This window comes from Schistocerca nitens, chromosome 7, assembly GCF_023898315.1.
Source record: "Schistocerca nitens isolate TAMUIC-IGC-003100 chromosome 7, iqSchNite1.1, whole genome shotgun sequence".
Taxonomy (NCBI): domain Eukaryota; kingdom Metazoa; phylum Arthropoda; class Insecta; order Orthoptera; family Acrididae; genus Schistocerca; species Schistocerca nitens.
Genome location: NC_064620.1, coordinates 480,002,391 through 480,027,927, shown reverse-complemented (window position 1 = coordinate 480,027,927; position 25,537 = coordinate 480,002,391). Strand labels below are relative to the sequence as shown.

Sequence of the window (25,537 nt, the reverse complement as noted above, 5' to 3'; positions counted from 1 at the left end):
CGAGCTTGTGCTCCGTCTCTAATGACCTCCTTGTCGACGGGACGTTAATGACTTATCTCCCCTTCCTCTTCCTTTTAACCACGGCGGTGGACGGACAGTTTAAAAAAAACCTTTCAGTTTCGGAAATTCATCCACCTTTGGCCCGAAAACCTATGATCATGCCCTTTCGAATGTCAGATAATTCGCTCCGTTTTCTCGTTTCAACAATGACTGCACTAAATGATGACTAACTGAAACCCTCAGCTGCCGACAGGTGCTGTTGATATACCTCGATGTGGACTGCTGGAAATGTGTGCCCCGACCGGGACTCGAACCCGGGATCTCCTACTTACATGGCAGACGCTCTATCCATCTGAGCCACGGAGGACATAGATGAAGAGCGCGACTGCAGGGACTTATCCCTTGCATGCTTCCCGTGAGACTCACATTCCCAACTGTCCACAATTCTACCTAGGTAATGTACCTTATAGACATTTGCCCATTCACTCATTACTCGCGCACGCTTTGGCGATTCTCGTAACAGTTTGGGCAACCTGTGCGCATTCGCACAGACAAAGGTCAATGGCTGGGTAGCCTTTTAACTATATATATGAAGACAGTAACTGATCTCGAAAGAACAGATATTGTAGATGACCGTGCAGCTTTTCCCTGGAATAAATGATAACTGAATAATGTGTAATGAGTGACTGGACAAATGTCTATAAGGTACATTACGTAGGTAGAATTGTGGACAGTTGGGAATGTAAGTCCCACTGGAAGCGTGCAAGGGATAAGTCCCTGCAGTCGCGCTATTCATCTGTGTCCTCGGTGGCTCAGATGGATAGAGCGTTTGCCATGTAAGCAGGAGATCCCGGGTTCGAGTTCCGGTCGGGGCACACATTTTCAGCTGTCCACATCGAGGTATATCAACATCACCTGTCGGCAGCTGAGCGTTTCAGTTAGTCATCATTTATTCCAGGGAAAAGCTGCACGGTCATCTACAGTATCTGTTCTTTCGAGAACAGTTACTGTCTTCATATATATAATGACTGCACTGTTCCTGCGGCCGCCGCCGCCCGCCCCCCTCCCCCTTCTCGCTAGTGAAGTTACCTGCCGTCTGTGAGTGGTTACTGCACGTTGACGTCGAATATAGGCACGTGTCACATGAATGTGACAGGATCGTGTATATTACCCGTCTTTCCGCATACCTTACACCTCTTATTCTGAAAATTTGAAACATATTGCACCATTTTACGGTTCAAATGGCTCTGAGCACTATGGGACTCAACATCTGAGGTCATCAGTGCCCTAGAACTTAGAACCGCTTCAACATAACTGACCTAAGGTCATCACACACATCCATGCCCGAGGCAGGATTCGAACCTGCGACCGCAGCAGTCGCGCGGTTCCGAACTGAAGCACCTAGAACTGCTCTGCCTCCTCGACCGGCCACCATTTTACTTTGATGTTCCCCATCACTGGCTTGACAAATCCTTTGGAGCTATCTTAAAGTATTATGACTCTTGCTTCGAGTACCCCATTCTTTCGACACGCCAGACTGACTATTCATTTAGTTGCCAAGCTCGTCAGTGATTTTAGAAATTTCGAATGAATGCTATTATGAATTCCGCTTTATTTTATTACAAGTCTTCCAACTCTCTAACTATAATACTCGATCACTTTGTCTTCCATTTCGACTTCCATCTCTTCTTCTGTCATGTCAGTAGGTAGTTAAATTAAGATAATACATGGTAGGATTGCATATTTAGGGGATGTCGATTTATGTACATGAGGTGCTGACGCAGGTAGCACCAGGATACAGAATTTAGCTGAATTAAATTCGGGATTTTTTTCCGTAAGTGCGGTGATTTCTGTACACTCGTTGCCTGTAAATGGGTAAGCTTATCCTAAATACATTTTATTATAGAGATTATGATGTTTAAATATCACAGAAATGTGTCGTATATGTGTGTGGCGTTCGGTAGTATTTCAGATATTTGTTTCGTATTTTGTTGTTTATTTGAGGTACTCCTTGGGTGGCGTGCGACGGCTGGAATTCGTCATCAGATGTAGAAACGTCGCAGTAGGTGCTGCAAAGATCTACCAACACCGCATGGGCTACCAAGGAGGACATCAAAGTTACTAAAAGTCACCAATTAAGATAATGTCAATAATATGTAATGTTATTGTTCTACATTTAATGAGCCATAGGGGCAAATGTACGGCTCTGAATAAAACTTGGCTCATAAAAGTCCTAGGGACGAGCCGTACACCGTCTGCTTTACGCCTTATTAGCAGAATAATTTACCTAAAGCTGATCCTGCCGTCGAATAATTGAGGGCAGCGAAGATACGCGAATTACAAGTTAATGGTCATACAAACAGGAAAGCATTTATAAAAATATAGCCACCGCTGCAGATTTAACTTTAAGAACAAATGGTTTATTGACTAAGGTCAAAACTCCTTCAGTATGGTGCTCCTACAAGCAGTTTTATATATGAAAAAAGTTAATTAGTGAAATATATTAACAGCTCTTGCAGTATCTGGTGTGACAACAAGGACGACAAAATCTCCATTGAGATCAAGTCACGACTTGCACTCTGTACATGAGTTCCTTCATCCGCATTCTTAGAAGCACGTAACCAAGATCCGATAAGCAACGAAGTGTACCTATTCTTTTTCTTCTTCTTATTTTCCCTTCCTTCCTAAAGCCTGTTTCCTTCATTATCCCTCATCTAGTCTGGGGTTGTCACTCCACTTTTTCATTGGACGACCAATATTTCTTTTACCAGCTAGTGATACATTTCTTACGATTTTCACACACTTCCTTTCATCCATCCTGTCTGTGTTCGTTTCATTAATACTTTCTCTTATGTACCCACCCGTTAATGAAGTTCTCTTTAAATCCGTTTCTAATTCTTTCACTTCCTCTCTAAGTGTCATCACTGTAAGCCTTTGCAGAACTTTCTTTTCAGTTGTTTCCAAAAATCTTTTTGTTTTTCATATTTTCGGTCTTGTCTCAGCCATATAAATCAATTGGTCTCACTACTGTTTTCTATATTCTTTTCTATATTCTTACCTTTGCATCTTGTCCTATTTTCTTGTTTTTCCCAATAATATCATTTAAACACCTTACCACTTTGTTTGCTTTTGCTACTCATTCTCTTTCTTTTCCACATTTCCATTTCTGGACGGTTCAATCTCAAGATATTTAAATGTCATTACATATTGAATACTTTTTCCGCCTAGTTTCAGTTTGCAATTACCTGGTTCCACAGATGTGGTCATAAATTTTGTTTTTTGAGTGGATATTACTACATTTATACTTTTGATTTTGACGTTAAATATATGCAAAAGTTTGTGCAGGCTATCTACATTTTTTACTAGTGTAACTGCATAGTAAACATAACAATTGATTTTTATTTCTTCGTCCTACGTTCTATAAGTGCTACCAGCCAATATGTTCTTCATCATCTCCTCCATGACTATATTAAAAAAAGCAGGCTCAAAGGGTCATCTTGTCTGACTCCACTATTGACTGCTATGCAGCTAGTTAGCCAGGAACCCATTTTCACCTGGATGTAGTTGTTGGGGCAAATGTCTTCAACCGTTTTTGTGAAGTTCGAAGGTTTCCCTCGATTTCACAGCAGGTTTAAAACATCTGTTTACTGAATCATATTGGAAGCCTTCTGTAAATCAATGCAACAAAGACAATTTGGTCTGTTGCATCAAGCGAACTTCTCTACAACCTGAATAATACTGCATCTGTGCATGACCTGCCGGATATAAAACCATACTGCTCCTCTGCAAGGATTGTAATGCTTTGTGGTCCCGACTATTTTTGTTATGAGTTTAAGATAATAGAAAGTTTAGCCCTCTGCAACCGTGTGCGTCCTTGTTATGTCCTTTATTATACATGAGAATTATAATACAAATTCTCCAAGCATTTGGAGTTTTATTACCAGTTATAACATTGCTAACCAGCTTGGTTAGTCGTTGGGTTGGTGTTGTCCTCCATACTTCAGTAATTCATTGGGAATCATGTCTTTCCGTGCACACTTATTGTTTTTAACAGACTTAGAGCTTCTTCTACTTCTGCACGTGAAACAGTTATATTATCATTTACTTGTATACGGATATCTGACCTCTCCTCGTTTTCTGGTAATTTTTTGCCTTTATACAACTGTATTAAATATTTAATATTTGCTAAAAGTGAACGACATATTTTATCTAGTTCGCTTTCAAAACTTCATTAAATTCTTTCCTCCGGTCATATTATTCTCCGTATTTCTTTTTGCAACCCATCGAAATCATATTCCAAATTTTTACAACAGATTTTGCAATGTTCCTGTCCAAATCGCTTATTAGTGATTGTCTCATTATGAGTTATTTTATAATCTTCATAAGGCTCTTTTGTTTTGAGTGTTTTATACATGAAACAGGCAATATTGAAGTTACAGCTCAAGAAGCAGTAGGTACAAGAGTTATAAAACAAAAGAGAAAAAGAAACAGAACACCATGGTTTCGGAAAGATTTCGAGGATATATATATATATATATATATATATATATATATATTGTGTTCTGTTTCTTTTCCTCTTTTGTTGTATAAATCTTGTACCTAGTGCTTCTTGAGCTGTAACTTCAATATTTCCTTCGATTTTCTCGCAAATCTGATCTATGTTATCCTCTGAGTTAAAGTGTTTCTCTTTCATTATTTCTACTAATCGCTACTGACACAAGGGTTTTGTAGCTTTATTTCATAATGACGTACATAATAAGCGTTACGACACTTCAGCCAATGAAAACTCTAGCACCTTTCCACAAAGTTACACACTTCGCACAACACTGTGACGTACATACAAATGGACCACCATTCTTATATTAATTATTCTGTAACTGAAATAAATATTCAAATTGACAGGATATGTCACGACGTGTCTGTTTACACCAGTTCTTATAATTTTGAACTGATTATCTCATTAACATATTTGTGCTTCTAGCGCACCTTTATTCATATTACAACGAGCACTGATCAATAAATCGATTCACTAAGAACTACATACTCCTCCATTTTATCAGTGTAATTGTGGTGAACTATTGAGTTCGACACCCTTAAACATATAAGCATAATATTGTAGAAAACAAAAATACGATGGCTATTGGCAATGCCATTACCGACCGTGCGGTTTATCGCGAATCACAAAACTATTTATCACTAGCAAGTGTAAACATTCGTGGTGGAGTCAATGGTTTAGTTGTAGATAAGTTTATGATTGCAGCTGGAATTTTTATGCGATGTATTGCACCTTGTTAAGTGTGAGTGAGTAGTATGTCTTTCGTTAGCCATCCGTATGCTTTAGGGTCGAACTGCCTACAGTCACAGAGTAACATATCTCTGTCTGTGCTACACACTATCGCGGCTGTCCTGCGGCCGCTTCCAATCGCCTCTCCGGTAAACCTGGTCTCTCGCTAATCTTGTAGTCCGTTGGCCTTTTCCATATCTGTTTAGCGGAAACCATTTCCAGGTACCTAACCTTCTGTTTTTGTCAAGCTCAAAACTAACTTACGTCCCACTTCAACCTCTGGATTCTCCAAAGACTCGTTAATTTCGATAACCTGGTACAAATTCTATCAATTTAGTACTTTATTTTAGTCCGTCGTGACCGGTTACTGTAGACGTATTATACACAAGTACTGCAGATAAGTTCTGTGTATTTGAAAACATTTTCTCCCGCGAGTTTTTAAAGCAAACCCTTATTTTTTCTCTTAGATGCCCCGAAAACGACCAGAAAAGAAAATCTACAACAAGTGGAGTTCAACAGCATTACATGAGTCAATAAAGATTTAATGGATGGAGATTTGAGTCTTCGAGCTTTATCAGAATTATACGGCATTCCCTTCAGCACTCTGCATGGTAAAGTGCAAATTAAAAATGAAAACGCAAGCTGGATTACCTCCAACAATGGAAAACAGAGTTGATTATACAACGGTACTCAATTCGGGAATGGAAGATGGTTAGGTCCAGAGAGCTTTATTTTTTAGAACAGTGAGGTTTGGGTTTGTCGCCACTCCAGTTAAGAAGAGCTGCATTGCAGTTGCCTTAGAAAAATAGTTTGAAACATGTATGGAACTTAGAAAGCAAGGTTGCTGGAATCGATTGGTTTACAGTATTTATTAAGAGACACGCTAACCTTAGCCTGCAGAAACTAAGGGTTTTTCATGAGCCAGAGCTGAAGGCTTAAACAAAGCGAAAATAAGTAAATATTTCCAGAATTTGGAAGAAATGTTAAAGGCATATGATTTGTTTGGTAGACCAGAGCATATTTATAATATAGGTGAGTCCGGTTTTCCTCCTAACAACAGACCCCCTAAAATAGTTAGTCCTAAAGATAAGCAAGAAGTTGCACCTTCAGCGTCATTCGAGGCATCCGTTCCTTCAGCCTCGCCAATCAAGCTACTACCAGCATTCCGGGCGAAGAACGCGAATCTTTAAAAGATGTGACTGAAGAGCACGAGAAATCCATAAGACTAGCATCCAGTACCATTTCTCAGCACGATGCTCTCGAGCATATTTTGCCAACTCCTGAGAAATAGGTATCCTGTTGGAAAAGGAAAACACAGATATCAGTTCGACTCACTCAGGTGAAAACCTGGAAAATCTTCGCAGCAAGAGAAATCTTGTAACGTGCAACGAAGAAATAAACAAATGCAACAAGAACAATTAACAGAAATGTAGGTCTGTGAGTAATGATGAAATAAGTATTAAAAGCTTCAAATCGCCACAGCAAAAATGAGAATAATTGGGTATTTTGTTTCTTGAATCACTATAGTGAGGAATCATTGGCAAAATGTGACGGGATTTTCTGCCAAAAATGTAATGTTTGGTACCACACAGTTTGAGTCGGTGCACGAGCGAGAAAGTGTTTTTTATGTGGAAGATGTCAATGACCAGAATTGTACCAAAGAGTGATCACAATTGTACTTAGTATGGTACATTTTCGAACGATGTTACTCAATTCTGTAACCTTTCCTTGTGTTAAAGCCAACACTTGTAATGGTGTAATATTTGTGTTACTTATTCGTTAAACACCAGACAACAAGTGCCACAATTTAAATTATTTCTTTCCTCAGTAGCTTCTTGTTACTATTGCATTTGTCCGAAAGGATCGAAATTGTACCGCCTTAAGCTACGGATGTTCCTGGATTATAAGGAATAAAGGGTGAAAGGGTGGAACAATGCATCGCACAGGGAGCGGTAAGGTACTTGGCCCCAAAACGTAAAACTGTTACAAAACAAAAATAAATATTATTTACCAGAGGTGTACGTAAAATAAATTTGTCACAATTTGAAACACGAGCTTCAAATAAATTTTAACCCCAGTTAATACAAATAAATTGCGAGCAAGGCTCAACTGAGCTTATGACATTCAAAGGAAGTGAGACAGAGACTCATTAGTCCACTTTCTCCACTTACAAAAGCAGTCTTCAAGGGAATAACACAACTTAAAAGGAAAACTTTTTAAAGTAAAAATCAAAGTGACTTCACCATTAGCAGCGTTAACAGATGTAATAAAACTTCAGTGATTAAAAGTATCAAAAAAATTATAATCTGCTTCGCTGTAGTACAGCGGCTAATTCAGTACATCAGTCGAGGCCGGCTTCCTACAGATGACCATGTTCTTTACAAATTACAAAGGCCAGTCGTGCTAATCGACAACTTTACTAAAACATAAATATATGGCTCTGAGCACTATGGGACTCAACATCTTAGGTCATAAGTCCCCTAGAACTTAGAACTACTTAAACCTAACTAACCTAAGGACATCACACACACCCATGCCCGAGGCAGGATTCGAACCTGCGACCGCAGCAGTCCCGCGGCTCCGGACTGCAGCGCCAGAACCGCTAGACCACCGCGGCCGGCCATAAATATATGTTCTAAGGTGGCGTGGTCTCCTGACCTTCATTTCTTACATATTCCGTCCTCACAATCGTATTCTGCACATCAAGACGCTTCATTCGAACCCGAACTCGATAAGGTACAGTCAATTTTGTACGAATTCATGTAAGCGATATGCAAATCTAATAAGTAAATCGCAAGTGCACACCGAGGTTGAAAAAGTCGAGGCTGACGTACTCAACACGACGGCCACGGGAATTTTGGTTCTAATGAGGCAACCAGCCCGCTGGGTTGGTTGGTTGGTTGTTTGAGGGAAGAGACCAAACAGCGAGTTTGTCGGTCTCATAGGGTTAGGGAAGGATGGGGAAGGAAGTCGGCCGTGCCCTTTCAAAGGAACCATCCCGGCATTTGCCTGGAGCGATTTAGGGAAATCACGGAAAACCTAAATCAGGATGGCCGGACGCGGGATTGAACCGTCGTCCTTCCGAATGCGAGTCCAGTGTGCTAACCACTGCGCCACCTCGCTCGGTAGCCCGCTGGGAGGCCCATCCCTCCAGAGGGGTGGCTCAACACACACCTACTTTGGCCGGAGCGACCGCCCAGAGAGAGGACAGCTTCAGCCAGAGTGAAGGGATAACGACCCTCGTGTTCGACTTAAAAGCAAATTCTGCTACATTGTGTGGGAGCGCCCAGAAGATGCTCTTTTTGACAGACCGATTGCGTAGTTACGGAGTTCTCACAGGAGGACAGTATACGCCTAACGGAGATGCTACATATTTCCGCATTGGTCGACTTAACGAAACGTCATTCTCCCGTTTAAAAGAGTAACGCTGACTGGCGGAATATTTCTGACGCAAAGAGCCAAAGGAGTGAGGGAAGGCAGCGAATGATATACCCTTGCTATTTTTCCAGAGAAAAGGGCCGTTCCGTTGTCGCTCTTGGAACGGGAACACGTAACGAGAGCGAGTGTGCTCGTACATGTATGCAAAGAGTGAGGAACAAAGTCTCTCCTCAGTTCTTCACTGGGAGACCACCTCTGTCGTTAGCGAATGAGAGTGATGCTCTATATTGAGTCGCTTGTGATTAAGTGTTGTTCACTGTGTTGGCTGACACACTTATTGTGCGGTGTGAACATGAACAGAGTACTAGTTAAACGCCTGTGAGTGAATATTGAGTGGCATCGCGGTGGACTGGTTATCTGACCAGTGTACCACGCCAATAGTTAGACTAGGGGCAGACAGGAGTCCTTGACTTCATCAAGGCATAGGAAGAGTTTGATTGGCGAAGGTCAATTCAGATATATAGTTGTGTTATTCGTCAGCAGCGAGCAACGCAGGCAGCAGTCATCACAGCTCACGGTATATTGTCCGCTACAGCGTATGCGAGCCCAATCTGCCCTCCATAACAGTACACTCCATTACATTTCTCATGTGACAGCTTTGACCATACCTATAAAAATTATTCAAGTTGTGTAGGCGAACCTCTCAACCATTCTGCCGAGTAAATAACATTCTTAAAGAAAAGGGAGAAAACAACCTTTCCATACTTTGTAAAATAATAGCATTCCTAGCCATAAGAGGCAATCTACTGTTCCGAAAAGAACCCAGGAATTTATTAATTTATAAGAAAAAGTTTCACTCGATTTCTCAGAATTTTTTTCCAATAGATAATATTTTTCGTTCGTTTAATGTATTTCTTACACTAACCAGCAATAGTCCAGTACCCAAGTATTCCACTAGTTACATAAGAATATAGAATATTTTTGTGTCTTCTCCTTACAGCGGACGACTCCAGAAGATATTTGTAGCTGAATGGTTTTCAAGCAGTTCTTGTTGGTACATTAGGAGTGTCTGTCTGACTTCTGTAGTAGTGCCGGCCGGTGTGGCCGTGCGGTTCTAAGCACTTCAGTCTGGAACCGCGCGACCGCTACAGTCGCAGGTTCGAATCCTGCCTCCGGCATGGATGTGTGTGATGTCCTTAGGTTAGTTAGGTTTAAGTAGTTCTAAATTCTAGGGGACTGATGACCATAGATGTTAAGTCCCATAGTACTCAGAGCCATTTTTTTTCGGTAGTAGTGTGGAAATTGTTTCTTGCAGGAGCCAAAGGGTACTTCTTGCATCAATCCCCTGCGCAACTTGACAAAATAAAACCCACACACTCACAATGTGATTACATAATGGAATACATCCAGTCAGTGGACCATGAAGCATGAGATTCTTACTGAAAATAATTACAGGCTAAACAATACTCGACAATGCGCTAGGCATAAGTTCCTAGTATACACTGATGGAAAAAATCAACACCAAAAATAAATAATGTAATGAATTTTTGGGAATACATTTGTCGAGGTAACGTATTTAAGTGACTGAAATTGTAAGATCACAGGTTAATGTAAGTGCGAGATAAGTCACTGGAAATGTGAAATTCTGATACATTAGTAACAGGTGTAACTGTTCGAATATTGAATTCAAGCATGTAAACGTGCGTGCAATATGTTGTACACGTGCCAGGTGTCAGTTTTTGCGATTGAGTGCACGCCCGATGCACTTGGTCGGTCGGTACACGGACGGTTAGCGCTGGTTGTCGATGACGCTTGAGTTGTCATCTGATGATATTCAACAAGTGCACGACTGGGGACAGATCTGGTGATCCAGCAGGCCGAGGCAACATGTCAACACACTGTAGGGCACATTGGGTTACAACAGCGGTGTGTGAACGAGCGTCATACTGTTGGAAAACAACTAATCGAATGTTGGTCATGAATGGCAGCGCAAAAGGTCGAAGCACCAGATTGACATACAAATCCGCAGTCTGGGTGCATGGGATAATCACGACAGCGCTCCAGCGTCATACGAAACTGCACCCCGAGCCAAAACTCCAGGAGCCGACCGGCGTGGCCGAGCGGTTCTAGGCGCTTCAGTCTGGAAACGCGCGACCAATACGGTCGCAGGTTCGCATCCTAACTCGGGCATGGATGCGTGTGATGTCCTTAGGTTAGTTAGGTTTAGCTACTTCTAAGTTCTAGGGGACTGATGACCTCAGATGTTAAGTCCCATAGTGCTCAGAGCCATTTGAACCATTTGAACCACAACTCCAGGTGTAAATGCAGTGTGTCTAGCACGGAGACAGTTTGGTTGCAGGTCCTCAACTGACCTGATCCTAAGCAACACACGGCAATCACCGGCACCGAGGCGGAACCAGCTTTCATCAGAAAACACAACAGACCTTCAGCCTGTCCTCCAATGAGCTCTCAGCTGGACACTACACAAGAGTCACATGGCTGTAGTTTCGGATCGATGGAATGCACGCTACAGGGCGTCTAGCTCGGAGCTGTCCTTGAAGTACCCGAATGTAATGCCTCGTTGTGCCCTGTGGTGTCAGCTGCCGATCAGATTTCTGCTGCAGGTGCTGTACTGTTCGCCAGAGCCGTGCGCCGAACACGATGGTTTTCCCTTTCGGTAGCGGCACTTGGTCGTCCGGAGCACGGTCTTTTGGCGATTGTGCATTCTCATGACCACCACTGCCAGCAATCATGTGCGGTGGCTACATTCCTGCCAAGTCTTTCTACAATATCGCAGAAGGAACATACAGACTCTAATAGCCCTATTACAGGACCTCGTTCACAGTGAGGTGTTGATAACGGCATCTTTATTGCCTTAAATGGCTCTGAGCACTATGGGACTTAACTTCTGAGATCATCAGTTCACTAGAACTTAGAACTACTTAAACCTAACTAACATAAGGACATCACATACATCCATGCCCGTGGCAGGATTCGAACCTGCGACCGTAGCGGTCGCGCGGTTCCAGACTGTAGCGCCTAGAACCGCTCGGCCACTCCGGCCGGCTTATTGCCTTAAAGACAATATGAACTCACCATGTCCAGTCTCGAAGATAACGAATACTCACGATCGCTATAGCGCATATTTAAAGTAAACCTGATTTGCACTGTCATAGTGGCACTACTGGCACAGAATCTAAGAAGACATCATCTATCAGACGTAGAGACACGCGGACCAGCTGTCGTTTATGTCGCTCAACTCCTTCTTGGTGGTGGAACGTTTTTCTGTCAGTCTGCATGCATTACCAATTCCGGTAGAAAAGTTCAGGTAACACCAGAGAAGACTGGCGCGTGATCGCAAATTTAATTTAACATGTTTCTCGGAAGGTAATCGAATACAAGTTGGCCTCACCAATGAAAAACCCTTATAAAACACGTTGGTAGCCTCTAACACTGTTACTCTTAATTTATTTCATCAAACTGCGGCCGGGGCCCTTACGACAGAATTTCTCTGCAATAACAAAGCAATTGGTACGGGCTTAATGAATGAAGCCTCAACAGATTCAACGTAGGAGAGTTGTTTAGATGGAATTCCAGTACATTTTCAGCGATATTTGACTCTGTAACCCGCATCCAAGTTTTAACGGCCATCCGGTGGTTATCTGCCTTCCATTGTGACGTACCACACAAAAGAGATGGTTACTCCTAAATGCCACACTTTCTCACGGTACGCCACACCCCACCGCACACGGGTGTGTAAACACTGGGTGTGATCCGTTTGCCTTGTCGCACATCTCTTCAGCTCTCAGGCGCCACCAACATAGGCCGCGTACCGAGCGAAACGACACTCGTGCGAGTGCGTCAGGGGCTAAATTTCTCTAAGCTGCCCCTATAGGGACACCCGAAACCTGTCACCCAACAAGTGACAAGGTCTCTGGATGCATTTGAAACTCATAGATATGAGCCGGTGCGCGGCTCAAAGGGAATGTGTAAATGTTGTGGTATATGTATGGGAGACGGGTAGAGCGATACGTAAAGTGAGATAAGGTGCATGGAGTTCAAGGACCTATAAGCTGCAATGACAGGTAAAATGCAGGAAATATAAAGGTGAAAGAAAGGAATCCTTTTGCCCTGAATTTTTATCCCGCCTCAAACCTTCTTTATTTCCATCAGCACCACTTCCATGTATAGATTGAACAGTAGGGTCTAACGACTACATCCTTGTCTTACACTCTTCCTAATCCGAGCACATCTTTCTTGGTCTTTTATTATTTTTTCCGTTAAGGTTCTCGTACGTTATCTATAGTAGCCATCTTTCTTTTTAATCAATTTTTCTGAGAATTTAGGAGATTTTGCACGATATTACATAGCCGAATGATTTTTCTAATAAGGAGAAGTCACGATGTTCGGATCACAGTCCACTTTAAACTTTGTATACCATTAGGCTATTAGGACAACATAATGTCCAAGAAGTAAGGCGTACTACATAAGCAGTTTCGAGAAAACTATAAGAAAAGTTTTCCGCATCGAATATGTATCGGTGCGTTGCCGCAGTCGACTCGAAATGGTGGCGGTCAAGTGGTTAGCGTTCAAGCTCCACAGTTGCTAGGTCGAGTCCCGTTCAAAGCTTTTTATGCATATATTTTTCCAACACTGGTCGTGTTATTTGATATACACGATATTTGAAAGATAGTATGATGATAAACACATATAGATGCACGAACTCTTATTGAGTTAGCAGGCCGGCCGAAGTGGCCGTGCGGTTAAAGGCGCTGCAGTCTGGAACCGCAAGACCGCTACGGTCGCAGGTTCGAATCCTGCCTCGGGCATGGATGTTTGTGATGTCCTTAGGTTAGTTAGGTTTAACTAGTTCTAAGTTCTAGGGGACTAATGACCTCAGCAGTTGAGTCCCATAGTGCTCAGAGCCATTTGAACCATATTGAGTTAGCAATGTTATTCGGCTGTTTATTAACTGTATTATTACAAATGTTGTTACATTTATAACTATCGACAAGTAACCGACGAAACGTATAAATCTTTCCTGAAAATGTATGCCTGTCGTGATTTGTGAATAAGGTCTTTTTCTTGAAGAATACTTTCGGAGTGCACGAACGCATCTATTAACCGACGATGACATTCATCATCTGCAGGCAATCGAAGAGTCGAGGGTCACATCCATTTTTGCAATAAAGATGTACATATTCTGTGTTTTTCAAACAATTGGCACGTACGCTAAGTAGTCTCGAAAGAGCATCCTACGTTTATTTATTTGTACATTGCCTCTATATTCGGGCATATTGTAATTTATAGTATTATTCGATAAAGTTCTTTACACCTTTATTTATCGATGTTTGATTTGGGATTTCGAAGACTGCCACTCTTCATTGAAACCTGTGCCCGTAGGTCAAAGCGCCCAAGTGAAAAGCACTTCCGGGTACGTAACCGACTGCACGTATTACGGATTTCTCCGATCACGACATGCATTCCTTTTTGTGGAAAATTTTCTGTGTTTGGTCGTTTACTTGTCGATTGTTGCAAATATAAAATTTGTTGTGAGAGTAAAAATCAGCAAACAGCGAAATACCATTAGAATTCAATTTAAGTTCATGCAGATACACGTGAATTTTTTCATTACATTACCTATCAGATGTCATTCACTCGAAATGTGACAAGTGTTGCAAAAATACGCATTAAAAAAATAAAAATAAAACGAGCAGGACTCGATCCAGTGACCTTGCGATTACGAAGCTTGAACTCTAACCACTTTTTTTCACCCTTGCGCAGGGCCATGCTGTTCTTCCCGATATCGTTTCAATTTGAGGATACGTACCGCCAAAGCGGTTGCTAGCCACCTGACCACAGTCATCTCGTGCTTAGTGTTGCAACGCTCTGTTACATATTCGATATGTAAAAACTCTCGATTTTCTCGAAATTGACTAAATGGTACGCCTTACTACTTGCACATTAAGTTTTTCCTAATGGACTACTGAAAGTGTACATACTTTGAAGTATCTCCCTGATACAAATATCGTTGCCTCCCCTTGTAAGTTAACAAATTCTATGAACGTGAGTTGTTATCTATGTCTTTCTTCCCTTGTCAAGTGCTATGTCAGTACTGTCGCGCTGGTGCGTTTACCTTTCCTAAAGCCGAACTGTATACTGCACCCTTAACAGAATATAGTAAATGAACATTTTGTGGGGGTGTCATTCGTCTTACAAGCGAATTTAATTTGTTCGCTACCTATAGTTTTTCATGATTTTTCCTACTTCGTTAACGTGTTACTAACTCAGTGACTTTAGCCTGTCCATTAATATCACCATGGTGAGACCGTTTTCCGGTAGTTGACCCCTGGAACACAATGTAGCCGCAGATGGTGGCTCTGATATGGGCGGTCACATTGACTAGCCGTTGTTACTATGTGAATTAAGCGTGTTATCCACAATCACTGTAATCATTTTATTATTCGCATACGTGGTAATGGCTTAGGATGTCATCAGCAGCGCAGGTTGTATCGCGTAACTTACTTTTTTTGAAAATACGGAAAAAGTGTTCCGTTAATTTGGAATGAAAATGTTTGGCTGAAGAAAATCTCTTTTACGTTCATTAAAACCCACGGGTAATTTTCTCAGGGTGCTATGGCCAGAAATATCATGCGTATTCCAACGTGAAGACATCCGTCTTACTCACGATGGATAAAAAAATTATCTTTCTTTAATGTTACGCGATAAGCAAATTTAATATAATATTCAAACAATTACTGTTCTCTGTGAGGCTTGGCGCTCCAGTATAGCCTATGTGCAATGGCTGCGTACACAGTTAAAATAATTCCTTTCAATAAAACTATACCCCTGGCCTAAAATGAAATGGAAATTATTATGAGACGCCGTTTTACATTTACTGAGATTAAATCCTTTCAATATTTTCAGAATTAAATAGCTATGAAGAAATTTTTATCAATTTTAACAATAATGGCGTTGCTTCAACAATGCAGTTACAAATGCCAAGGGCAACATTTAATTGTTACGTAATTAATTAAATAAAGGGGCAGAGAAGGTACTTTCTTGCTACTAACAAAAACACATACTGCATTAAATGCTGACATATATATTTAGCAGAAATTCTAAATACACTACACATAGTAGAAATAATTCTTTCTAAATGCGACACCAGAACCAAGCAGGCACGGAAGGCAAAGAAGAAGACAGAGAAGACAATAAAATATTTTCTTATATACTACGATACAGAGATAATAGTAATTACAATTCTCTGAGCACGTATAATTTGTCCATTGTTGTCACCTATAGATAATGTAATTTACATTACTTTTATCAAGAAGCGATACTATAGTTGCTATCCAAATGAAACAACGCAAACCCAACTAGTAACTTCTGCATATTTCTATAGTTCTTACAATTTTAATAATTCTGCGATTATGTCTACAGACTTCTATAAATTAAAAAAATAGTGTCATACAGTAGTATACAGTGAATCAGTTTTGGAAATAGCATGAAGTGGTAAATCAGCTTCTACAAAGGCGCACTTGTGCAAGTAAACGTAATAAGCATAATTTTAGCTTCTGTTATAACAATTATTTTACAATAATTTTAGAAAAGATGTGTACGAACCTTTTATCTACACATGACAGGAATCGCGCTGTAATTGCAGCACATGAATAATATTAAGTACGAAGTACGTGAATGCACTAGCGACACCTGTCGGTGCAATTTGTCAGTGTTCCGTCCAGTAACGGTCGCCAACTGCCTGTCTAGCGGTGTCCTGGTGTCTTGGCAGCAGTGGAGTACACACTAAGTATGTGGTACGGAACACGAGTATCTGGTGAATTACACAGTATATTGCGATTTTAGCCCTGACTTGCCGATGTTTCAGTCATCTCGTCCCTCATATACCGAGCAACGTTTTAGAAAGGGTACTTTACAAGTGGCATAGGAGACAAATAAGACCTTTTATCGTGGTATGTTGTAACATGGTTTTGCTGTTATAATACACCTGCTAATATACTTAATATTACCTCCATATAATTTCGCATTTTATGAATGCATTTACTGGTCTAAAGATAGTAGCCTTGCTTATCGCAATCGGTAGTCGACAACAAAGGTGGTTCACAATTGTTCTTGACTAAGAATTTCACCTTCTCTCAGGCAATTAGCCCTAGTGGTGTACACCTTTGAAACTATCACTCGAAGTGTACACCAAGGTCACATCGATCCATAATTATTTTTTGGAGAAAATGCCAGAAAATAGAATATTTTACAATGAAACTGGACTATCACTTTCTAAACTAATTTTATTTCACTTCTCTCATGTACTTTTTCAGTCAATATTCGTATTAATGCCACCAATATTCGAGACTAAGTAAAAACTGTGATGGACACTTTTCTATGAAGAAATTTGAAAGCGGTCCAGATCTGAAGATTTCATTTGCAGTTTGATTAGATGAACATGCTATTCACTTAATGAAATGCACATACTACACGAATATTAGAGGTGTTCTCAGTTATTCATAAATCCTTTATTTATTCCAGAATGAGATTTTTCACTCTTCCGCGGAGTGTGCGCTGATATGAAACTTCCTGGCAGATTAAAACTGTGTGCCGGACCGAGACTCGAACTCAGGCAGAGTGAAAATCTCATTCTGGAAACATCCCCCAGGGCAGGAGTGCTAGTTCTGCTAGGTTCGCAGGAGAGCTCCTGTAAAGTTTGGAAGGTAGGAGACGAGGTCCTGGCAGAAGTACAGTTTTGAGAACGGGGCGTGGGTCGTGCTTGGGTAGCTCAGTTGGTAGAGCACTTGCCCGCGAAAGGCAAGGGTCCCGAGTTCGAGTCTCGATCCGGCACACTGTTTTAATCTGCCAGGAAGTTTCCTATATTTATTATTTCCACATTCTTGGAATATGGACTACAATGTCATCGATACCCGGCAAGCATGTATTAGGGACAGCTGTGTTCCAGTGATGACCATTCTTCCCGTGGATAACTGTATTTTCGCCCTCGATCTCTGTAGATTCGGCAGACTGATCAGTTTCGCCATTGTCCATAATTGTTGCAGCTTCAGAATCTGTTGCAGTTTCAGAATCTCATTACGAAAGTCATTATGTCACTTTCACGGCTAAGTACTTTTAAAACTTCTTCTCGTATATCATCTTTCGTTACTACACTACTGGCTATTAAAATTGCTACACCAACAAGAAATGCAGAAGACAGACGGGTATTCATTGGACAAATATATTATACGAGAAATGACATGTGATTACATATTCACGCAAATTGGGTGCATAGATCCTGAGAAATCAGTACCCAGAACAACCACCTCTGGCCGTAATAACGGCCTTGATACGCCTGGGCACTGAGTCAATCAGAGCTTGGATGGCGTGTACATGTACAGCTGCCCATGCAGCTTCAACACGATACCACAGTTCATCAAGAGTAGTGACTGGCGTATTGTGACGAGCCAGTTGCTCGGCCACCATTGACCAGATGTTTTCAATTGGTGAGAGATCTGGAGAATGTGCTGGCCAGGGCAGCAGTCGAATACATTATGTATCCAGAAAGGCCAGTATAGGACCTGCAACATGTGGTCGTGCATTATCCTGCTGAAATGTAGGGTTTCGCAGGGATCGAATGAAGGGTAGAGCCACGGGTCGTAACACATCTGAAGTGAAACGTCCACTGTTCAAAGTGCCGTCAATGCGAACAAGAAGTGACCAATACGTGTAACCAATGGCACCCCATACCATCACGCCGGGTCATACGCCAGTATGGCGATCACGAATACACGCTTCCCATGTGCGTTCACCGCGATGTCGCCAAACACGGATGCGACCATCATGATGCTGTAAACAGAACCTGGATTCATCCGAAAAAATGACATTTTGCCATTCGTGCACCCAGGTTCGTCGTTGAGCGCAACATCGCAGGCGCTCCTATTTCTGATGCAGCGTCAAGGGTAACCGCAGCCATGGTCTCCGAGCTGATAGTCCATGCTGCTGCAAACGTCGTCGAACTGTTCGTGCAGATGGTTGTTGTCTTCCAAACGTCGCCATCTGTTGACTCAGGGATCGAGACGTGGTTGCACGATCCGTTAGAGCCACGCGGATAAGATGCCTGTCATCTCGACTGCTAGTGATACGAGGCCGTTGGGATCCAACACGGCGTTCCGTATTACCCTCCTGAACCCACCGATTCCATGTTCTGCTAACAGTCATTGGATCTCGACCAACGCGAGCAGCAATGTCGCGATACGATAAACCGCAATCGCGATAGGCTACAATCCGACCTTTATGAAAGTCGGTAACGTGATGGTACGCATTTCTCCTCCTTACATGAGGCATCACAACAACGTTTCACCAGGCAACGCCGGTCAACTGCTGTTTGTGTATGAGAAATCTGTTGGAAACATTCCTCATGTCAGCACGTTGTAGGTGTCGGCACCGGCGCCAACCTTGTGTGAATGCTCTGAAAAGCTAATCATTTGCATATCACAGCATCTTCTTCCTGTCAGTTAAATTTCGCGTCTGTAGCACATCATCTTCGTGGAGTAGCAATTTTAATGGCCAGTAGTGTAAAATGTCATTCCTACGTCCTAATTTCATATAAATGAACTTCACATACGGTGACACAACTGTTACAAAAATGTACTCATGGATCACAGTGACCCTTCAAAAGATATTTCTGTAAAACAAGTTAAACAAAAGTGTCTCTAAATTCGAACGCCTGTTCTACACTAGGTCTCACTCAGCTCTAAATTTTCGTTGGTGGCAGCGGGATGTGTATGTGCAGTGGAACATGCACAGTAACAAACAAAAAATTCAGTATTACAGAGACGCTTATGTACACTTTCAGAGTTAATACATATCAGGTTAATACATCTCACCACTTACCACTCAAGATGAGTAAACCAACTTCTCAACAAGGCAGCAGCACAAATGATAGGTCTGAAGCGAACTGAACACTGTTCAGCGCGGTCAATCAATGACATGTCATGCCTTGAATGAATCCTGTGGCTTCCGTGTGTTGTCCATCTCTAACTATTTCGTCGCCAGTGGTGCGTTGAACCCAGATATTACCTCGCTTCCTTCCTTCTGCTGCTATGAAGCAGCCTCGAGGCGTAATGAGGCACCGTGGGCAGTAAGGAAGAGTTCAGCAACGCTCACCTACCTGTATCAACCTACCACGTCATGAAGCAGGTGCGCGTCATGCTCGCGGCGGATGTCCTTCCTTGGTAGAGCGTCTGTGATGCGGTCAGCGCACGCGGTCGGCCGTACCCTTCCGATAACTCACGGCGCCATTATTATAATGAGCGGACTCCGCCCGGTGCCCTAATGGCGGACACGGGGTGCTCACCGCAACGCGATACGCCTGCATCTAATCCGAGGCCACCGTATTTCACGCTAATATCTGCCGTAATTTCTTATTCATATAAGCCACGAATTAGTTTTGATGTATTCACAGCGCAATTAAGCAATAAATAACTCCGGGTGCATGCATCGTAAACAAGAATTTACTGGGCGTTCCTCGGGTAGGCCGAGAGCACCAGATGGATCCGTCAACTGCGCGAGTCCTGGGTTCGCTTGCTGCCTCCGCCCACCGCCCACGCACTTGCACGCTTGCCACCCCATAATATAAGGCTGATCGACGAGGATGGAACTCGGCGCGCACCTGGGTGTACCTCAATATACACCTGCGCCTACCTGTCCTGCCGCATATGATTAAAAAGTGCCTTCTTTACGAATTGAGACACGTTTTCTTGACGCAAAACACCTGCGGTAGTTTTGCACCATTACTCACAATTAATATTTGCAAATACATTTTTCTGTACAACGTATGAATTTCTTGTAGATAAGTCGGAACTAATTTAGTGCTTGTGTACTTTTTAATAAATTATGATAAAGCTGATGAGTTCTATTTTTTCTTGGACTCTCTGACCTCTCAGTAACAGCAGATGTGCCTCAAGTGAACCATTCTTCTTTGAAATTTTTTTAAGATCTGTGTATTTCTTCTTGTTTCTTACCTATTTTCTCCATTCAGGCGACTGTACTCTCAGAGCGTTGTTGCTGTTCCTCAGTGGAATGGTTATTGGTTCGAGACTGCTAACTCACAACTAGGGTTGGGATAACTTTAAGGAAAATACATGAAAGGTAGTCCCACATATTTCGTCGATTGTTGTTTCACTGAATACATTATATTACTTAACAACAACATTATAATTACAATTTAAAAGAGCTCTTTTTACAAGACTCCCAACGCTCACAATCTTTAAATAACTTCAACATACTCAAATTTTAATAGTTTATACCATTAGGAGCAGGGCTTGAAACAGGAAGTATACAATTCCCAAATCAAAGAAAGAAGTCACACCAACTTGAAGTGGCCAAGCTGGTTTTCCAATCTTGGTTAACACGTTACACGAGTACATAACGCCCATCCAAAAGATTGAAAGGAAAGCCGTTAGCAACGTATAAGCCTTAATAAAAATCCCTTAAGCAATAAAATACACAATCCCCCCAAAATACAGGCAAAGCTGGAAAGGCATACAATTTAAATGTGACTCCCAACTTTTATACATCAACAGAAACATTGATAATTACCCTTAAATAAATGCACAATTGCCCAAAATACAAGCTAAGCTGGGAGGACATGCAATGCAAATGTGACTCCCAACTGGTATACATCGACAGACACGTTGACAATGACCCTTAATAAAAATACATTTCCTTAAAACACAAGGTACTTTGGTAGGACACGAGATTTAAATGTGACTCCAACTTGTACACACCAGCAGAAACGGTGACAATAACCGTCAATAAAAAAATACAGCTGCCCAAAAATAGAAGGTAAGCTGAGAACTACAGCAGACGGCTATCACAGCCAACAAGGAACAAGCAGGCACGTTTCATAACGAGTGAGGTTAGCTAATGACTGTGGACCTAAGGAAACGTTCAGCAGTTAATGTTGATAAGTAAAGGGCCATAAAATTGAACGTTTTCTGAAGTAGCAATAAGGGTGCACGGTTTAAATGAGTAGTTAAAGAGCAGGTACAGCGAGAAGAAACTTTGGGCTAGCAGAACACGCTTCAAACCCCATCAGCTTACTGAATTCACTAAATAGGGCAGACTACTGGTTCCCGATCAATCGGCAACGCTCTGCGGTGGCACGCATCAAACGATCCACTTAACTGGAGTGACCACGATGCAGCTAGTAGAAGCACCAGATTGCCGGCCAACCCAGACGTCATCCGATGACGGATGTGTCGCCGCGGCAGAAAGCAAACACGTCTCTGGTCCGAGCCCAGAAAAAAGGAACGCGTCGTCCGCTGTCAAAGTTACCCTTCCAACAGACATCAGAAGGAAACGGTAGTCTGTGCAAATAAGGCTGCAGACGAGAATACCTAAGATGTGGAAAATCTCGAATAATTGCGGAAGTGATTACACGTACAGACTACAAACTTAACACTCCTTAAAATTTGGAAATTTGAAAATTTGTGGTAAGGTCTTATGGGACGAAACTGATGAGGTCATCGGTCCCTAAGCTTACATACTGTTTAACCTAACTTAACCTAAATTATCCTAAGAACAACACACACAGCCATGCTCGAGGGAGGACACGAACCTCGGACGGGGGGAGCCGCGCGGACCGTGACAAGGCGCCGTAGACCGCGCGGTTCCTTAAAATTAATTTTAATTTAGAATCCGAAATATCATCGCCTACTGATGCAATAATTAAGGCATACTCATCTACAAAGGGTGCTTTGCTTCCAACACAGATCATGTTACCGATTTAATTTCGTCGATTCAGTTTATAACAGAGAATACCCGCATACGTGCATGGAATATGGCCTGGAAGAGAAATTGCGATCAGCTACACTGACCGATGATCATACACACAGTCACTAGTAGGCCCGGTAATATAACAGGTTCAATTCCACATTAACACAGACGTGGCCTTGCAATGACAGGTACCCAAAATATAAGAAAGCGTATTTAACTCCTCTCAGGTGTGAAGTAGCCGTGGCTTGCAAGATTCCAGCCAGTGGCGTTATTGCCTCCAATCGGTACAGGTGGCCTTTCAGGTGCTGTAAAATACAAGCTTGCAGGGTAGGAAGTGAACTTGCTCATCAGGTTGCTCTTTACGAAACTCGGCGCTATCAATCCTTAAGTCAGCCGGCAAGGCTTGCCTCCTACCGATTTAACTGTTCGCGGCTTCTCGAGGCCCATACTGGACAGCCAGAGTCGCCCAAAAGCCACAACTTGCCAGCCACGTGGCGTCCAGCTAACTGACTGTATCAGACCCCGCCAAACCAAGAACACACGCCTCAACCAAAGACCCTAGATCGCGACATGCAATCAGATCGATGCCGGCAACCCAAGTAGTTTCTGGCGCCAGTGCAATGCCATACCGGCAAGATTAAAGCCGCCAGGGCTCAGAGACCCTTCTCAGACTTGGTTGTGAATTCTGAGGCGTGCCGCGAAGATCGATAGCTCACGCCACCCACCTGGATTCCATAGACTCTCCCAAGAGCGTCGGCCGCTAGGGAGCGCGCAAGCGGTGCGCCGAGCTCTCTTAGCGTGACTGCAGACCGCGGAGGTGGCCAGTCTGTAATAGGGAATGTTTGCTGGCAGATCGTCAAAACCCTTCTGCTCTACTGAAGATCTGCAAGAAAGGGAGCGGCAAGCTCTCGGACATCTCGGGCACGCGTGTAATCTACATGGCCCCTGCACAACTCAGCATCGTAAGCTGTCCATGTCGCAGTGACAGCCGGGAACGATGAGGAGGTCCAGCGCTGGCAGAAGCTGCCACATTCGAAGGACCTACTCACATCCGCACAACACTTTACGAGAAAACAGTATCATCAGTACTCCGCCGTCGGCAGCTATGAAGGCCGGCACATGGACTATCCCAGCCAGTACTTCCAACTATGAGAGACTCCCCCGGCCAACGGGCAGGTGCTACCCAACTCGTCGTCCGCTGGTGAGTGGTACCCACCTCATCGTCTCAGGACTCTCTCGAAGACTATTCTAGGAACCGACGCCGCCGTTTTCAGCTTTCATCGTTCTTTCCTCTGTGGATTTAGACTGCATTAACGATAGAATTTACAGTGCCTGTGTTGGACCGAATCGGGATGCTGTTTTCAGAACCCGGAGTATTTTAGCTGTACGTATATTTTTCTACGAAACTCCTAGGTGTATTACTACACTATGAGATCAAAAGTATCGGGACACCCACAAAAACACACTTTTTTATATTAGATGCATTGAGCTGCCACCTACTGCCAGGTACGTTATATCACCGACCTCATTAGTCATTAGACATCGTGAGAGAGCAGAATAGGGCGCTCCGCGGAACTCACGGACTTCGAACGTGGTCAGGTTATTGGGTGTTACTTGTGTCATACCTCTGTACGCGAGATTTCCACGCTCCTAAACATCCCTAGACTCACTGTTGCCAATGTGGTAGTGAAGTGGAAACCTGACGGGACACGTACAGCGCAAAATCGTACAGGCCGAACTCGTCTGTTGACTGGCGGAGACCGCCGACAGTTGAAGAGGGTCGTTATGTGCAATAGGCAGAAATACACTCCTGGAAATGGAAAAAAGAACACATTGACACCGGTGTGTCAGACCCACCATACTTGCTCCGGACACTGCGAGAGGGCTGTACAAGCAATGATCACACGCACGGCACAGCGGACACACCAGGAACCGCGGTGTTGGCCGTCGAATGGCGCTAGCTGCGCAGCATTTGTGCACCGCCGCCGTCAGTGTCAGGCAGTTTGCCGTGGCATACGGAGCTCCATCGCAGTCTTTAACACTGGTAGCATGCCGCGACAGCGTGGACGTGAACCGTATGTGCAGTTGACGGACTTTGAGCGAGGGCGTATAGTGGGCATGCGGGAGGCCGGGTGGACGTACCGCCGAATTGCTCAACACGTGGGGCGTGAGGTCTCCACAGTACATCGATGTTGTCGCCAGTGGTCGGCGGAAGGTGCACGTGCCCGTCGACCTGGGACCGGACCGCAGCGACGCACGGATGCACGCCAAGACCGTAGGATCCTACGCAGTGCCGTAGGGGATCGCACCGCCACTTCCCAGCAAATTAGGGACACTGTTGCTCCTGGGGTATCGGCGAGGACCATTCGCAACCGTCTCCATGAAGCTGGGCTACGGTCTCGCACACCGTTAGGCCGTCTTCCGCTCACGCCCCAACATCGTGCAGCCCGCCTCCAGTGGTGTCGCGACAGGCGTGAATGGAGGGACGAATGGAGACGTGTCGTCTTCAGCGGTGAGAGTCGCTTCTGCCTTGGTGCCAATGATGGTCGTATGCGTGTTTGGCGCCGTGCAGGTGAGCGCCACAATCAGGACTGCATACGACCGAGGCACACAGGGCCAACACCTGGCATCATGGTGTGGGGAGCGATCTCCTACACTGGCCGTACACCACTGGTGATCGTCGAGGGGACACTGAATAGTGCACGGTACATCCAAACCGTCATCGAACCCATCGTTCTACCATTCCTAGACCGGCAAGGGAACTTGCTGTTCCAACAGGACAATGCACGTCCGCATGTATCCCGTGCCACCCAACGTGCTCTAGAAGGTGTAAGTCAACTACCCTGGCCAGCAAGATCTCCGGATCTGTCCCCCATTGAGCATGTTTGGGACTGGATGAAGCGTCGTCTCACGCGGTCTGCACGTCCAGCACGAACGCTGGTCCAGCTGAGGCGCCAGGTGGAAATGGCATGGCAAGCCGTTCCACAGGACTACATCCAGCATCTCTACGATCGTCTCCATGGGAGAATAGCAGCCTGCATTGCTGCGAAAGGTGGATATACACTGTACTAGTGCCGACATTGTGCATGCTCT

General features: G+C 43.5%; 1 non-coding gene across 1 annotated transcript; it reads right to left on the bottom strand.

The window, feature by feature from the left end:
* Positions 1-14,401: 14,401 nt before the first annotated feature.
* Positions 14,402-14,504, bottom strand: LOC126196848 (U6 spliceosomal RNA). The gene has a single exon (XR_007539275.1). It is a non-coding gene; the product is annotated as a U6 spliceosomal RNA (small nuclear RNA).
* Positions 14,505-25,537: the final 11,033 nt, after the last annotated feature.